The 17,981-nt window shown below is 33.3% G+C and overlaps 1 pseudogene; it reads right to left on the bottom strand.

The window, feature by feature from the left end:
• Window positions 1–16,894: 16,894 nt before the first annotated feature.
• LOC147537552 (putative glucan endo-1,3-beta-glucosidase GVI pseudogene) lies at window positions 16,895–17,206 on the bottom strand (annotated as a pseudogene).
• Window positions 17,207–17,981: the final 775 nt, after the last annotated feature.

Genomic DNA, 17,981 nt, shown 5'->3' with positions numbered 1-17,981 from the left:
TTAAAGCTAACCCTAGCTTTCTCTCTCTAGAAATTTCTTGTCCAAAATCAAATCAAACTACATGGGAAGCTAGCCAAGATGATGGGGAGCAAAAACCCTAAAGATTCGGATCAAGAAGGTTGCCGGAAAACTCATAAAAATCCGGTCAAAGAGTGAAGAAATCCGGCCAAAAATCAAGATCCGGCCAAAGGGTGCTGTCCCGAGCCTTGTGCGCGCCTGCAGATGCGTCTCGGAGCATGTGAAGCTTCCCGTGGACGCGTCCTTGCTGTTGTGGAAGCTTCCTCATGCTCCGGTAGCTGCTGTGGAAGCTTCCTCATGCTCCGGTAGCTGCTGTTCGCGCACAGCAGCTGCTGCAGGTGCGACCTGCAGCAGCGTCCCGAGCTTGAGGGCTGCTCCTGCCGTGCTTGCAGTCCCGTGCCGGCTGCCATGCTTTCCCGAGTAGCTCGAGCTGCTGCCGTGCAGCCCGAGCTGCTGCCGGCCAAGGCTAGGCCGGCCTTGCCTTGGCCGGCAATCCTCCTTCTCTTTCTTCTCTTTTTCTCTCTCTCAAGCTCTACTTGGTGATGAAGAACCCTAACCCTCTTTCTCTCTCTCATTTCTTAGTGAAGAAGATGATGAATAGTCTTTTTGAATAGTAGCCTTTGACCCCTTACTCTAACTTGAGTCAAACCCTAGACTTAGTCAAACTTGACTAAGTCTTTAGACCACAAATGGGTGCCTATAAAATCTCTACCCAATTCTTCTTCTCTTAATATTTCTTGGGCTTGGACTTGGTTTTGGGCTTTGATTTAGAAACCAAGAGAGTGTCTCCATCCTTGTCTCTACATCTTTAAATTCTTACAAAGGACTAGAATACCCTCGGACTTCTTTCTTCCACATCTTCCCCGTCCGAACTCCGAATTGAATACCGTTTTCACCGTCGGACTCGTCATTGACTATACTTGTCATTTGATTTGCTTGAAGTCTTTTTCTCTCATTTTCGGCACATGAAATGATAGTGATAGTTCGCTCCTTTTATTCCGAATCACATGCTTAACTCCAAAATAAGTACCTAACATGAAAAACACATAAAATATTATTGATAACACTCAAAAAGGACTAGTTAGTCTAAGTTAGGCTCTCCAAATGTGACATTTTCGTGTCACATCACATACAAGATAACAAATAAATGATAAATTTACCCTACAAACTTACCTGACAATAAATATCAACTTGGCCAAAAAATTTATGGAATATATAATACAAACTTAGCTACAAATTACAAAATTATCCAATAATTTATGGGATATAAATTACAAATTTACCTGAAAACAAATTACAAACTAACCCAAAATTAATTTTTATGAGATATAAATTACAAACTTACTTGAAAATAATATACAAACTTACCCAATAAATTACATTCCTTAATCCGCTAGAAGTTTATGGAAAATTAAAGACCTTATAGGTATATTTTATATCATATAAATTATATTACTTAATCTTTAATAAGAATGAGAAAAAAAGTTGAACTGTGTCGCAAATATGACTAGCTAGACAGGCCAGATCAGACTGTACTGAAAAGAAACACTATTATAATCAAAGGGTAAAAATGTAAATAATAAATAGGGTTAATTCCTTTTTTTCCCCCTGCTAAAGATGACCAACTTACCAAAATGGCCCCCTAAAGATGGCTAACTTCCATTTTAGCCTCCTTTTGAGTTTTTCTATTGGTCAACTTTAACTGCTGACTTACCTTTTCCTCTTTTATCCCTCTCTTCAAAACTCTTTCTCTCTCTATCCTTTGTCACTTATCTTGCTTGTTGCCGGAAGTTGGTCATTCACGACTGTCGACCACTTCTTCTTCCCCATCTCCTCCTCTTTCATGTTCTTTTTCATTTTCCCCCTCTTTCCTGATTTCTATCTCTCCTTATTTGGCTCTCTTTCATAGCACCCTTGTAGGACTGAGAGAAAAATCTGACATTCAAGAAGAATCTTGATCTTATCAGGCGATCTTGATGCCGAAAAGTCTATCTCCTCTGGACTAAATGAACGACTTTGTTGGACTGTTTAGAAGGTATTCAAGAAAGGCTTGAAGTGCTGGAGCAAAAATATAGAAAGTTATAAGATATACCAACAATTAACTTAAAAGTTCATACTTTTGTTCAATTAAAAACCGAGGGAATTGCAATGAACATAACAAGATCCAAAACAAAAAGATGACATTGATTCCCAAAATAATTTTAAGCATATGAGATTTTTGACTTCCTATCAAGGGTTAAATTGTTCTATATGATCAACAAAGTAGATTGGATATTGCCGTCTGTCTGGTTTTGATTTTGAATCAGATGTGGTGAGGAAATCAAATTTTGGTCCACTGTGTTATGATGACATAACCAAGAACTCAAATCCGATTCAATGAGATATACTCACGATGAAGACAAATTCGAAGATGGAACAAATCGAGTCTGATCTAATAAACTGAAATGATGAAAATGATCCCATTCATATCTAACCCTAATGGTAAGAGAGATATTAATGGTGCGAATGATTCGAACCTCTTCATTGATCCATAAATATATAGATGACTTCTAAAATAACTTATAATTATCGATCTGAAACGTTTGGCTTTTGAATCAAATTTGCTTGGGAAATCTGAACTCTGGTTTTGATGCATACATGAATATTTGAATCTTCGGCAAGGTGTTGGTCAGTCGTCTACAGTGACCTCATCTCCGATGAGATAAAGAAAGCTAACTGGAAGGATTATTTTATTAGAATGAAGGGTCAAAAGGGAAAAGGTAAGTCAACAGTTAAGTTAACCAACGGAAATATGAGAAAGGGAGTCAAAATGGAAGTTGGTCGTCTTTAGGGGGCCATTTTGGTGAGTTGGTCATCTTTGGGTGGCCAAATTGGAACTAACCCTAATAAATATGAGTGAACGATGGACCTTTGGGTAACACGTAAGTAGTTCTTTTCTATAGGGCCCCCGATTGTTGCTCTGTGTGCCCGATTTACACATGAATGGGCAAATTGGCTTGTGAAATTTTGTTTAGGTAGGCCCATGTCACTAATTTAGGGCACCTATAGAACCACCGCAAAACCTATTAGGCTTATATATTCACTTTCTAACCAGGAATTAACTTCACTTCCTTGTGAGTTTAGGATTCCATATTCAATTTGAATTTGAATACCAAACATATATATATATATAAGACACCAAGTCTTCCACTCAAAAATTCTTTCTTTAGTTTATCTAGTGATCACTTTTGTGTGTTTGAAATTCCTCTGTGATCCTCATTCAAGAAATTACATTAGCAAGCCTCTCTAGTTTAATCAAGCAACTTTTTAATCACCCGATTGATATCCACTGTCCCACCCTTAATCAAGACTTTGCTTACGAGGTCGTTTTTTAAATCATGTTAAATCCAGTTTCTTCGCCAGTACATCCTCATACTAATCATCACCACCATTCTTCTGAACCACTTTGGGCTAGAAAAGTAGAAACTTCTATTGTCGTGTTAGTTCCTGTGTTCTATGTTTTTTATTTTTGTTGCTCTAGTTTTATATCATATATAAGAACAAGGTCAACTCGAATAAATACCCCGGACTGGCGTAGAAACCCTAGTCTGGCACCATTAAGTTATAATGTACCCTCCTCTGTTGAGCAAGGCTGGATTCCAAATCTACGTTCTCAACCTACTATTCCAAGAAGGAATCGTAATGGGCAAGGACAACAACTACAAGAATTCATCATTATTCTAACAAGTGATTATTTTGTTGATAAAAGTCGTAGTGATAATAATTTTAACAACGGAATGAGCTCAGTACGAAGTTCATCAGATCAACCGAGACAAGCGCCCCCTAAGGATGCATCGACAACTATCGATTGTCCTATTTGTTTGGAGAATTTACGTGAAGAAGGTACAGATGATAATACTAGCGATAATGATGGTAAGGAGAAAAAGGAGAAGAAATTGTGCATGCTTTCAAAGTGCAAACACATTTTTCATGTGGAGTGTATTAATGAATGGCTAAAGTCTAAATTCTTTATGCAGACTTGTCCAATTTGTCGTGCAAGAATTATCTCTTAAATCGATAGATCAATGATATGAGTGTCTCTCTAAGATTTCATGAAAAATATTGTATAGAGACAGAGTAGTTGAATTTTTAGATCCATTCTTTCTTTCTTGGATATTCTTATAAACGTTTTTATTTATCCCTTTATTTTGCGGCAAGGTTTCTCGATATCGCGTTGAACTCAGAACAACCTATATATCTTAGCTACATTCATGTAATAAAGATTTTAGATTAAAAAAGTTAATTACAGAATTCTTCATGATGTTGTCTCGTGATGGTGGTGGGGATGGCTCTGTGGTACTGTGGGGTTGATAAGTAGAATTTTTGTTTTCGGTTGAAATCTGATTTACAAAAGGAAACAAATCAATTTTTAGCTAATCTTAGGAGGAAAAATGGTTGCTTGGTCTAATGACCAAAAAACCCCCATTCCGTATTGAACAAACCCACCATTCTTTTTCCACCATTACTACAAGTAAAATCCAAGCTCCATAACTTCACTATAGAAGCTTTTCCAGTTTTAGATTAGGAATTGATGATATTGATGAGGTATAATCCTAATTTGGATTTTCTATTTTTGGATTTGGGAAAAATGAATCAGATTTCACGAAAGAAATAGGTGGTGTTGGAATGTAACCTAACATTTCATAGCAAAATTTCACAATTTTACTACAGTAGGATATATCCCGTGCCATTTGTATTATAATTTTTGAGTCTATAGACCAAAAATAGGGTCCTAATAGGAGATTTAGTCCTCTATAATCCTAAAAAGGATTTCAAAACCTAAATAATAATTTTAATAGATATCTAGTCCTTTTGGTCTCATCTAGAGAGATTACACAAATCCATATAATACATATTATATGTTTAATACCTATATTAACCTTCTTTAATATCTAAACGTGATTCTCATTCTAAACCGTAATAGATTTTTTCTCCATATTTATCTCAACTTTCTCTCTCCAATCACGTTTGTTTTGTAACTAACTTCTAACTTAATAAAATTCCGTAACCGAAATCCAGTAACTTTGCCTCTCTCTCTCTAAAAAACAAAATCTTCATTAAACATACATTAAACTCTCTCCCAGCTGTAAAAAACTCCATTGATTAGTATTCAATCAAGAGCTATCATCAAAACCTCCATTGTTATTTAGGGTTTTTACTGATTATCTCTTTATTCTAGCCACAACTAATCAGGTTTAAAATCTTATCTCTATTGCTTTATAGGTTAACGATTCATATAGAAGATTTGAAAAAAATCAAATGTTCTATATTTTTTTATTTCTTTTCTTCTTTTTCATTTCATTTACTCTGAATCTGTTTTGCTGTAATCTTCTATATCTAAAGTGTTCTTACATGTATTTGATATTTCTGTTTCATTTTTATTGAGTCCATGTAATCTAGATCTGATGTTTTCATTCAATTATCTAGATGTTTCAGATCTTTGATTACCTTCAGATCAAATTGAACTGATAGTACTGATAATGATGGATATTAGATTCCAGTATGTGATCTCAGAACTGTATGGAAAAAATTTGTAGTGTAATATACATTATGTATACTTTATGCTCCATATCTTTTACTTTTTCAATATTATGATGTTGAAAAATATCTAAACATATTTAAAATTCATTACAAATTATACATACTTGTGACATTGTGTTGTAAAGGAATTTGTAATAGGCATAAATTAAAGTTTTACTTACTACAAATTATGGGTACTTTTTTACACTTGACTGCTAATCTCATACATACATATAAAGTACGTAATTTGTTCTGTACATTTTACATTGTTTACGTATTTGAACAATTGGTCTGTATTGAAATATATGCTTAATTATTATATCAATATCAATTAATTTAATATTATGTTTGACACAACAGATGGAGATTCAAACAGATTCATCAATTCAAAGCAAGAAGACGATACTAAAATCGGATGGTTGGGATAAAATGTTTACTGAACCTGGTCAATTATTTTCTGGGGGTGCTAAAGCCTTTCGATTTGCTCTTCGGCAATATAGTATAAATACTGGCCATGATTTTAAATTTATTAAAAATGATTCGAAGCGGGTAACTGCTGTATGTCCTGTTGAAGATTGCAAATGGAGAATACATGGATGTGCGCCATTGAAATGCGAATCTATGTTTATTTTGAAAGACATGGAAATGAAACATGACTGTGAAGATTTCATTAAGAAGACCAAGAAAACAAAAATAAACAGTTCATTTGTTGGGAAACTTATTTTAAATGTGGTTACAAGAAGCCCAGATCGTTCCACAACAAGTCTGAAGAAAGATTTCTTGAAAGATTACGCTGTCCAACTTCCATATTACTACACTTATGAGGGGAAGAAAGTAGCAATGCATGAAGCATTTGGTCAAGAAGGAGATTCCTATGCAAAACTTAGATGGTATGCTGATGCCTTTTCACGTACCAACCCAAACAACATAGTACAACTGGAAGTTGACGATGTATCTCGGAGATTTAAAAGAATTTTCATTGCACCACATGCTTGTATAGTTGGCTTTCAATATTGTCGACCAGTTATATATGTGGATGAGACATTTTGCAAAACTCGTTTTAACGGGTGCATACTCACTGCTGTGGCTAAAGACGGTAACAATGGTATTTTCTGAACATTCTTAAATTTCTCATAATTAATTTAAAAAGTATTGCCTTTTTCAACATCCCATTACATATTTTTATGTACATTTTTGTAAATTTATTATAAATTATGACAACTTTACAGATCATTTTATATACATTTTAAAGAAGTATGCCTTTTGAATGTTAAACTTTTTATACTTTCACTAACAATATTTTCAATTTACAGGTCTATTTCCGTTAGCATATTCTGTGGTTGATGTTGAGAATGACCAAAATTGGGACTGGTTTCTAAGGCATTTGCGCAATGCTCTGAATATGGAAAAGACGTATATCTTTATTTCAGACCGTCACAATGGTATAATCAACGGTGTTAAGAACATTTTCCCGACAGCACACCATTCCTTTTGTGTTTGGCATCTAAGGAACAATCTGAATTTAAGATTAGCAAATGGAGCTAGAAAATCAAAATTCTTCCAAACATTGATTTTCAAGGCTGCTAGAGCTCTTCCCGAATCTGAGTATCACGCAACTATTAACCAGATGATACAGATGAGTGGTTCAAAAGTTGCTGCATTTTTTCAATCCTTAGACCCTGCTTCTTGAGCAGATGTTTTCTTTCCCGGTATAAGGTACGATCAGACAATATTGTATTCATTTGATTATCTATGTTGATTTATTTTCTGAACATTATGTAGTTTACTTTATAAAGTTTTGATATTGTATTAAAAATAACATGTACTTTACACAGCATAATTAGGTTATTTACTGTACATTATGTATTTTTCTTAGGAAAAATTATCGATATTATAACAAAATATAAAAAATTTATATACGATTTTTTTTTCATACAGATACACAGCGATATCATCTCAACTATCAGAGTCCTTTAACAATCAGATTCGACATGCTCGTGGACTACCAATTACAGCAATGTTGGAGGCAATTCGTATTCATATAATGAACAAAATGAATACAACACGCGAATTGTCTAAAAAATGGACGACCTTCTTGTGTCCAACCATCACTGATCTGTTGAAAGCAAAATATGATAGTGCCGCAACTTGGAATATTGCCCAGGCAGCCCCATTCATATTCGAGGTTTACTCGGAACCATCTCATTGTGTTAATCTTCTTCTTATTTCTTGTACTTGTAGAAGGTGGCAAGTTGATGGTGTTCCTTGTGAGCATGCAATGTTGTGCATTAAAAGCTTGTCTGACGACCAACAAGATTATTTTTACGATCCTATTTGGACAACTGAGTCTTATGTGAAGACTTACCAGGAACATATAATGCCTATATCCAATGTTGATGAACCAAGGACTTTTGATGAAGCTACCAAAATTCTCCCACCGTTGATTCGTCGTAGACCAGGTCGTCCAAGAACAGTACGGATCGAGAGCTCGGGAAACATGCCAAGGAAATTAAGGATATGTGGTAGGTGTAAGCAACCTTCTTACCACAACCGCAAAACATGTAGGGCAAATATTTGATGTATTCACATATGTTACCCTTATGTAACATACAATTTCAATTCAATTAAATAAGAAATTTTCAATGTTTGAATCATACGTTTTGTTTAACTATTCTATTTTTATACTTGATCAAAAGTTCGTACTTTAGCAGTTGTGGTATGAACCTTGCTTAACATATGTGAAAATTGATAAAGAACACCAAATACCTCTAATACTGTAACCAAATACCTCTAATACTGTATATCGTACTATTATATATTTTTTAGGATTTCATTGGAAATTTTTTTGTTCATTAACCATCCTTTATATAACAAAGTAAATGTTTTGCACATTTAATTCATACTTTCATGTAAATTTCACAATTTTCATGTTGTTCATTTCATAATTGTATCAAAAAATAAAGGAAGAAACTTGATAAATTTCAGTAATTTTTTCAACAAATATGATATTTATAATTAAAAAATACATACTCTCCAAATATGTTGTACTTCAAACAGTCAAATAAAAGTCATTACAACTAGTTTCAAATCGAAAAAATAAAACATTACTTAAATTAAAACTATATTAAAGTTTTTTTCCACAGATCTCTTGTTTCATACAATAGCTCGTATGTCACTTCCGCTCTTTTACGATGAGCTAATTCAATCCAATCGTCCGCAAGATATTCATTTGGTACTCCCCATTTGTAATGTTTCATGAATAATAAATCCATATGAAGCATAAAAAATAGTCCACAATCCGCACTGTCAATCATTGATATAATATTTATTATGAAACCACCAAATAATTTTTAAACTATAAAACTATCTGTATGTATTACAGTAATCACATAAGTAATAAATATTTTTTTACTTACTTTTCTCCTTGTTGATGATCATACGGCGTCTTCGAAACCTTACATTTTTTCTTAAATCCAGGACTCACATATTTAGTTTTGTGAAACACATCTAATATGTATTGTCCATACTTTGCAGCATTTTCTTCACATTGTTTACGGAGCTTTGTGTCAAAGAATAATGAGTTGTAATGGGTCCAAGACTGATCAAAGTAATCAAATACTAACAAAGTCCAATGAATACCCCTACTAACATCTGTAATCATCGAATGACACATTGGAGCAACTATATAAGATATTAGCCCTCTTTCAGCCTCATTTATTAACCGATCTGATAGGTGGGGGTCTATGTTTGCCTGAGCTGCCTTGCAATTTATCATTGTCTGTCAAATAAAAACAACATATTGTACATTTCAGTATGAATACTTCTAAATAAAGTATATGTAATTTTTGACATGATATACATATATTCAGTAAATTATACATACTTTACTGATCATACTAAATCTTTTATCTATATCAAAAATGTAATGTATGGCTTAAAAAAAGATCTATGGTGAAATTATGAATTCTTTAACTAAAACTTACCCATAATTCAGACGCGAGAACGAACACTTGTCCAGCTCCAACCAAAACTTGGGAAGATAGATGCTTTCACCACCAATTTATAATCTGAGCATCGGTTTCACAGTTCATCATAAGCCAATTCACCTCTCTTCCTCTAACATTACTCGTCAGATTGGATTCCCATACAATTGTTCTGCATATTAATTGTTGTTAGTTTAAAAAACTGAATTTATAGCAAAATAGTTATATTATATTAGAAATAACAGATTATGTTTGTTACAAACATCATAATGTAACACAAACAACAAAACATTGCAAAACATAGACAACGACAAGGATTTAAACTTCTATTTCATTACTTCATCTTCACTCCTTGGTTAAACTCCTCAAACAGCCCTTTCTCATTATCTTTCACTTTCTTCCAAACTTTGCTTTTCCTCCAGTTGCTAAGTTTTTCATCATCCTCAATTGAAACTCCCTTCCCCTTTTTATCCACTTCTTCAACATTCACTACTTCCTTTTTCGCAATTTCCTTCTTTTTGTCTTTCTCAGCCTTTTCTTTTGGCTCGGGTTTTTCAGTAAGTTTCCTTGTTCTGGGAGCTTGCTTGATTCTCTTAATAAGAGAATTCTGTTTTGGTGTTTCAACAGGATCAACTGGTTTATCCGATCCACCCTTAACAGCTTTTGATTTTGTTCTCTTCTTCTTCACTGTTGTTGGAGTAGTCTCGACAAAGTCATCATCTATGAATGTATCTGTTTCAGCATTCTCTTGATAGGTTTTTGCAACTTGCACAACGTCGGAGAAGTCGGGTGGATTTGTGAAATCTATTCCCAAATCAAAATTGGGAGTTGAACTATAATTCTTCTCTTCCTCATTAGGCACCAACACAATGGCTGTGCATGGCACGTTTCCATCTTCATCTGCCAACAACAATCATGTAATAAAATATCATTTATCATAAAATTTACAAAAAAATATATATCATTTTTCCTGTAATAATAATAGTATCTATAAAGTATGTGTCATTTACCATAAATTGTACTTGAAAACAGTAAAAGTATGTATAATTACTAACCTTCCTGTTGTTGTTCTTGAACATTTTCTTCTTCCTGAACCTTATCATCTGGTTGTCCTCCATCAATCTTCTCATCATTGACATTATCTTTCTCCCCAACATTATTTTCCTCCTCATTCTGGTCCACATTAACTCCACCATTTCCTTCATTATAATCCTTACGAATCAATGATTCATCCCTCTGTTCAGACTTTAAAAGTATCTTCAGTTGTATTACTTCATTTCTCAAACTTTCAATTTCCTCGTCCTTTTTCTTCAATTCTTCTCTTTGTTTATTCACTTCTCTACTCAGGGCTTCCATCATCTCCATGTTATTCAACTGTTCATCAAAAGGTATTTCCACTACTACCTTTTCAGTAAACTTTAACATTTCCTTCTCTTCTTTACTAACATCATCCACAACATCCTCAAAAACCTGTACATAAAAAGTTACATAAATTATAGAGTCTTCTGTACATGCATACAACAAACCTTCTGAAATTATATGTAATTTACGATAAATTACATATACTGTTCATAAAAATATAACATAGTTATAAAAAATTAAAACTTTCATTAATGAAAAAACACATAAAAAGTTAATTATACCTCCTCAGGTACCAGTGCAGCTAGATCTTTTTCCATCCCATTACTAAATCCATCCACAGACCACCTCAAGAACCTTGGGTATCTTGTTGCATTCAGTGCATTTTTCGGATACAGATTAGTATCCATACACACCCAGAACTAAAGAAAAAAAGAAATTGTAAATAACTCATACTTTATATGAAATAATATGTAATTTATATAAAAAGTGGTTCTAAAAAAGTTACTCATTGGCAAAAGTAACAAGCAACCAGATGCTTTGGTTGGGTCTTCTGAATGTTTGTCGATCGTGTCCATCATATATGAGTGTATGGCTCTTGGCCATGACACCCTGTTGATAGCTCTTCTAGATTGGATGTTCTTATAAATGCTAGGCAATACAGTGAAACCCGCCAAAGTCGCAAACAGGAAGCTCGCCGATAACATCATTATTAGAAGACCAACAAATTCTATTGCTGGTTCACTATTCCTCACGCATTTCTGAAGTGCATTACCAACAACAGCACTAGAAAGACCCATATTTTTTTTCCTTGATGCTTCAAGTGTTTCCTTGAAATACTTGGTCAAGAACGCACACTTCAAAGGATCTATATCATTTTTCTTTGGGAATGCCTCATATTCAGAACCCTCCATGGGCATTCCCAACAACAAAGAGACATCTTCAGGTTTGAATTCGATCTCAACACCCCCAATAACAAATTTCTTAGTCGATTTCTTATATCGACAAAGAACATCCAAAATGGCAGTAGTTGGACGAGTAGTATAATTCTCCCTTAATATAGTACCTTCTGCCATAGCATCAAATAGTTGGCTGAAAGGAGTTTTGCTTATCTCCTCCTTCATTACTTCAGTCATATAGCTACGGATGCTATTTATCAACTCTATTGGTTTACTAAGGGTGTATCTGAATAGAGCCGATGTCTTTTGCTCCGGAATTAGCTTTTGTTCCCCTACAATATCAACCCATTTACTCCCACTTCCTTTATCCTTCAACTTCAAACTTTTAGAACTCACACCAACCTGTACAATAACACAAAAAAACAAAATTGTACAATGTAACATAAATCATGTAAAGTACGCATAGTTTACTTCACATTATGAAACAATCTATATACATAATATACATTTTAATATATATTGTAAATTTGTGTATACAAGAAGGGAGAAACTCTTAAAAGATTAACACTGATATGTAAATGAATCATAATTTATCAATATATCTTTACAATATCAATAAATTATATCATCTTCCATACACATTACCTCAGAAATTGATGTTTCTTTACTTTTGGATTTCTTCTTACCAACAACTTCTTCAACAATTGCTTTTCTTTTCAATGGACTCCTTCTTACTGATGTTGTTTCTTCCGTAACATTCGATTTAGATTTACCTTTAGGTGCCATCTTCAACCTTTTGCTGCAATAAACAACATTTTCATTAAACCCTAAACCAAAAACAAAATTTTCATTAAACCCTAAAACAAAAATAATGGTTTCATTTTCAAGAAATTATAGTTTTTTTTTAACACAAAAGTATCTTATTTTTAGACAGAAATAAAATTTTTAAAAAAAGAATTAGGTTTTTCAAGTAAAATTAAAAATTTTAATGTCGAGATTAACTTCAAAAAAAACTAAAGATCTATTATTCATGAAACAAAACCGATTTTTTACCCTGTTTTGTTAAAAAAATATGAACGAAAAAACCCTAAACGATTTCAACAGCCATTAAACCGAAAAGAAACTTCCTATTTACATAGAAATCTTTACCAAAATCAACAAATCCTCTTCAATAGAAAGTGAAATGGACATGCAACAACAATTTATAATGATTTCAATGAAAAGTAACACACGTTTTGTTTAAAACCGTTTTGATAACGAAAAGGGGTTTATGAACCAGCTTACCTTTTCACCTGAACAGGTTCTTCAATGGAAAAGATGAATGGAGAAGATGAAAGGATGCAAACTTTTTGTTTCCAACGATCTCTTTAGGGTTTTTCTTCGACAAATCGGGAAGATTTGGTGGAAAACCCAAATCGAGTAGGTTTAGAGAGAGAAAGTGTATTTAAGAAGAGTGAGATCCTTGAAATAATCTGTTTTGGCTGCATAAAGATACTCCACAAATCACGCCCACGGGTTTTGGGAAAGTTTCCTAAAGCCCTCGGAAATTCAAAAAACCCGGGGTTTTTTGAATTGGGATACATTTGGTATTACTCAATAAATTATCCATACTTTATACCCTTTCTGTAAAAGGACCAATAATCCATAATCTGAGAAGATTGGCCTATAAACCTATTATCAAATTATTTTTGGTCTATATACCCATGGACTCTTTGTATTAAACAAATTTGACAAAATTTTAACTCAGTCCTTCTATAGGCGCCCATAGTATATCTCTAGGCCCTCTCTACCGACATGTCACCCGACTTTCCATATTCATTACTGCTATATTCTTGATAATCTAACTTTTTGCTATTCTACTTATTGTTTATTCTCTTTTGTTTCATTTTTTCTTAAATTAATTATATTTTTGAGAGAGAGAGAGAGAGAGAGAGAGAGAGAGAGAGAAAGAAAGAGATTTTAATTCAATTTTTTTACCTTTCCAGTTTCTCTTGTTTCCTTTTTTCTTAAATTAGTATTTTATTTCTAAGGACACTGTTAGCTTTTTTAATTAGATTATTTTATTTCTAAGAAGGACTATATTTTAAATTTTGGGAAGGGCTTTTAGACAATATCCTTTATACAAAAAAGATGTTTATTACAGTCAACATTTTTCCATTCTGTTTTATTATGTAGATTATTGTTATATTCTGGGTACCTAAGTTTTTGGTATTCTACTTATTGTTTATTTTCTGTTTTTTTTTTTTTTTAAATTAGTTATTTTATTGAGAGAGAGAGAAATTTCAATTTCCTTTTCTTAACCCTTGCAATTTCTTTTGTTTCCTTTTTTCTTAAATTACTTATTTATTTCTAAGAAGGACACAACTATTTCTTTTTTAAATAGGTTATTTTATTTTTAAGAAGAACTATATTCTAGATTTTGGGAAGGGCTTCTAGACAATATCATTCAGGGAAGTTTTATAAGGCCTCCCCATGAACCATTTTACTTGCTAAATTATCACTGAGGGGAGGCCTTTTAACAAAAATGAGGGGGCCCTATAAAATTTCCCTATCATTTATTAAAAAAGAAAGTTCGTCCCAATCAACGTTTTTCCCTTCTGTTTTATTATATAGGTTTTCTCGTGTATTTCCACGAAATTCTGGGCAAATTTCTTACAGTTTTCTACGAAATTTGCAAATTAAAGTTGAACTTTAGAATTATAATGTGTTTCTACTCAGAATCATATATACTTTGAAATATTCTTACAAAATACCCAATTTAACTTACAAACATGATCTTTTGGAGACAGGGTTAATGGTCATACTTTAAGAGTTGAATTTCCTATCTCAATGAATTCTTTATGACTAAAAGGGTATGCTACTCTTACTTGTGCACCCTAATTTCTTTTATACATTGTAGGAACTGATTGACAAAATTCTTTTTCTTTTGCAGTTTTTCGAGTAAAAAAATTTAGTTGTTGGGTGGTGCACGGAAATTGTGAAGGAAAACTCTTCTTCCTAGTTAAAAGATTCATAAAAATGCAAACAACGAAAGCAAACGGTTGTGCACTTTGCTCATACGCAAGTCACACTACTATAAATTTCAAGTCCACTACAGACCCAGCCAAAAAGAGGCTCACAAGTTCTTCAAATAGTGATTGCCCATTTTTTATTGGAGAAAAAAATGTATGGAACACGACAAGTGGATTGTTAAAGTATTGAATAGACGCCATGACCACCCACTAGCTCGGAATCTCATTAGTCATCATTTGTTTCCCGGTTGATGGAGGATGAACAAGAACTTGTTAGGAGATTGACGAAAAGTAAAGTGCAACCCAAAAAAATTTTGTTACATCCCAAAGAAAAACCAAGGCAGTCTTGTTTCAATGGTAACTCTGTAAGCCGAGAGTGCCAAGTTGAGAGTAAAACAAAATTAAGAGAGGTCGGCAATGCAACAATTTATGAAGTTGTTAACCAAATACACTACCTCGTGAAGTATAAGTGTGAAAAGAACTTTAATTAGCTAAAAAACAAAATTTTCACACATCTAAAGTGCGTATTGAGCCTTGACATCACGTACGAGACAAATTGGTATAAGCACCCACTACTTAGATGCTCCGAACACGAACTTATTAGAATAACAAACACGTTTGAATAATCAAAAGCCTTACTTGGATATCATAAATCTAAGTTGAAACTCAAGAGTCATTGATCATAATGCTCACATAAATATATGGCAAGGGGTGAAAAAAGAATTGCCAATACTCATTTTCAGTGGCGAGGCCAGAATTTTTTTTATATGGGGGCACACTTTAGGCCAGAATTTTTTTTTATGGGTTTCGGTTTTTTCGTGGATAAAAAACCGAAACCCATTAAAAATAACATTAAGAAACACCAATCATGAACATAAAATATAAATTAGTTATTTCAAAATTAACAATAAATTAAAATTACTTTGATATTAATTTATAAGAAATTAATCATTATGACATTTTCAAACTTAAAGAGAGAAAGAAAAAAAGAGAGGAAAAAGTTATACCTAGAGTCTAAAGAATAAGGGGTTTAAATTAATATATGATGGTGGAGTAGGATGTTAATTTTAACTAAATTGAAATGACCACAAAGAATTTATCTTTTCTAATTGAATTTGGGTTTTAGCTGGATCATATGAATATTTATCTTTTCTAATTAATTAGGGTATATCCCGTGCCTTAGAGCACGAAAAGGATGGAGCTAAGTGTCAAGTGACTTCTGTAATTCTTATTAGTTATCTTGTTTTTTTTCTTTCTGATTTAGTGTAATGGGTCGGGCCCTTAATATGCTTATCAATACAAAAAAACGATGTTCCATATTTGTTATTGCTATATTACCCTAATTTTTTGGTATTCTACTTATTGTTTATTTTCTTTTGTTTGTTTCCTTTTTTTTAAATAGTTATTTTATTTCTAAGAAAGACATAGTTATTTCTTTTTTAAGTAGGTTATTTTATTTCTAAGAAGGACTATATTCTAAATTTTAGGAAGGACTTCTAGACAATATTCTTTATTAAAAAAAAGTTGTTTGTCCCAGTCAACGTTTTTCCCTTATGTTTTACTATATAAATGATTACCGTAAATGCGTGGATTGTGGCAGTTAGTTTGTTGAATTGGGCCGTCATAGGTGGGTGGGCCAAAGAGGGGCTTTACTTTGGTAATTAATATTGAGTTGAATTTTTTTGGGTTGGCTGGCAAAGGAACTAAAATTTTCAGGGACACGTGCCCCCACATGTACTCTCAAGACTAAATGAGCTCACGTTTGGGCCGTGGGGCACGTGCCCATGGGCCCTGTGGGCTCGCCCCTGTTCATTTCCGTGCGATAGTAAACTTAAAAATAGAAGGGAAGTTTTATAGTACCTCTCCAATTTTACTAAAAATCCTCCCATGGACCATTTCGCTCGGTAAATAATCATTGAGGGGGGCCCTTTTAACAAAAATGAAGAGCCTATAAAATCTCCCACAACAGAAAATGATTACACCTCCTTACACATAAAAATGTAACAATATATGTTTGTTTATTTCAAGAGAAATGAGTACAATGTATAAAGCAGTTTGAAGCACATCAAGGGAAATTAACATGATAAACTTCAGTTCTATCAGCATGATACAGACCAAAATTAGATTCAACTCCAGCAGGTTTAAGATCTTCATTAAACAAAGCAAATAAGTAAGTCTCTAGTTGTTTGTTAGGTTTCTTTGGTGTTCCAGTATTTTCTCCTAGATGAGCAATTAAGTTATTATTATAAGTCATAGCATTATCAATGGTTGTAAATGCTCCGTTACCCGTTGATGGCCACCCCGTTTCTGATATTATGATATCAAGATCTGCTCCACCAGTTAGTTGCTCTATACCCGATAGCACTGAATTAACCATGGCATTAAACAAGTTTTTATACTCTAATGCACCATCTCTAACAACAACTTCTCTAGACCTAAAAAGTGCATATTCTAAACTTACATCGTTAGGGTTACTAGCATAAAGAAAATAACAGGAAGGAGTATTTTTTTAAAATGAAGTGTCAAAAAGGAAAAGGCAAGTCAGCAGACAAAATTGACAAACAAAAATATGAAAAGGGGTCAAAATGGAAGTTGGTCATTTTTAAGGAACCATTTTGGTGAATTGGTCATCATTAGGTGGCCAAATTGGAATTAACCCTAATAAATATGAGTGAACGATGGACTTTGGGGTGTTCGGGGTAACACACTAACACATAAGGTAGTTCTATAGGCGCCCCGGTTATTGCACTGTGTCCCCCATTTACACATGGATGGCTTGTGAATTTTTGTTTAGGTAGGACGCCCATACCACTAATTAAGGCCGCCTATAAAACCACCCCAAAACCTATTAGGCTTTTATATTCACTTTCTAATTTTCTTCTCTCTTTTTTTTGAAATTTCTAATTTTATTCTCTATGTAACCACGAATTTTATATATAACTACAAAATTCTTTCTTTATTTCATCTAATGATCATCAGTTATTCAGTTTTAAGTGTTCCAAATTTCTAGTTTAAGCAAGCAATAACTTTAGTTCATCTAGTAATCATCATGTTAAATCCAGTTTCCTCACCATTACCTTCTGATATTAATCATCTCCACCATTTTGCTGAATCAATTTTGGCCAGAAAAGTAGCAACTTATGTTATCATGT

This window comes from Eschscholzia californica, unplaced genomic scaffold, assembly GCF_041429995.1.
Source record: "Eschscholzia californica isolate CP2 unplaced genomic scaffold, dmEscCali1.0.p SCAF_5, whole genome shotgun sequence".
In the NCBI taxonomy this organism is placed as follows: Eukaryota; Viridiplantae; Streptophyta; class Magnoliopsida; order Ranunculales; family Papaveraceae; genus Eschscholzia; species Eschscholzia californica.
The sequence above is the reverse complement of the archived record's forward strand: the minus strand, read 5'-3'. Positions and strand labels throughout refer to the sequence as shown.